Here is a 956-nt window from a genome sequence, read left to right as displayed (position 1 = left end):
AATTCAGAAACAAATAAATAATCCATAGTAGAATTTCTATATCCAAAAAAATAAAAAAAATAATCCATGGTATAATTTCTATATCCAAAAAATCAAATTGATAGTGGCAAAGAATTGATATGTAATAAAACATCTAATGTAAAAAATTACAATGTCTAGTATATTAAAATAAAAAATTTAGTTCACAAGATTCTTAAAAATTGTTTTTTATTTTTATCTTTTATTTTTAAATTAAGATTAAATTTGTGAAAACAAAATAGAAAATCTAAAGTTTTATGTTTTTATATTGCATTATCATTTAAAATTGAATTGTGAAAATATATAATATAAGTAAGGTTTATTGAGGAAAATGATTAAACCAAATCGATAAAAAATCAATATAATATGGGTGGCTACTTTTGTTTTTTAAATGGCCAATTTGCATGGCTAGTAAAAAAATAATGACAACTATTATTTTTTTTGGGAAACTAAAATATTAATTATGAAAAAAATATATAAATTTGGAATTATTTTTTCAATAATTAATTTACAAAAATATTTGGTAATTATGATTTTTTATATAATTTTTAATTTTTTAAAACCATTTTAATTATAAAAACCATAGTAATCCACACATCAAAAAATCAAATTTTAAAAATTCAAAAAATAATTTTCAATTTCTTAAAAATAAATTTAATATTTAATTTTACAATAAAAAATTTTGAATTCAACTTCAACCGCTATAAAAATAAATTAAAATTATCCAATAGAAACACACCATATATTAAAAATATCCAATAAAAACACACCATATTAACGATCACCTTTTCCTCAAATACAGAAATCACCTTTTCCTCAAATATATGCAAAGATTTAATTTGCTAAACCTTTCACGAAAACCCATTCATTCAAACCGAACCCCTAAAAGTAACCATCGCTACGTCATTTGGACAAAGGTGTCCCCCATGGTCACACTC

Source organism: Pinus tabuliformis, chromosome Q (genome assembly GCF_031772625.1).
Source record: "Pinus tabuliformis cultivar Carrire ecotype Pingquan chromosome Q, CPIR1, whole genome shotgun sequence".
In the NCBI taxonomy this organism is placed as follows: Eukaryota; Viridiplantae; Streptophyta; class Pinopsida; order Pinales; family Pinaceae; genus Pinus; species Pinus tabuliformis.
This window is presented reverse-complemented; position numbering follows the sequence as displayed.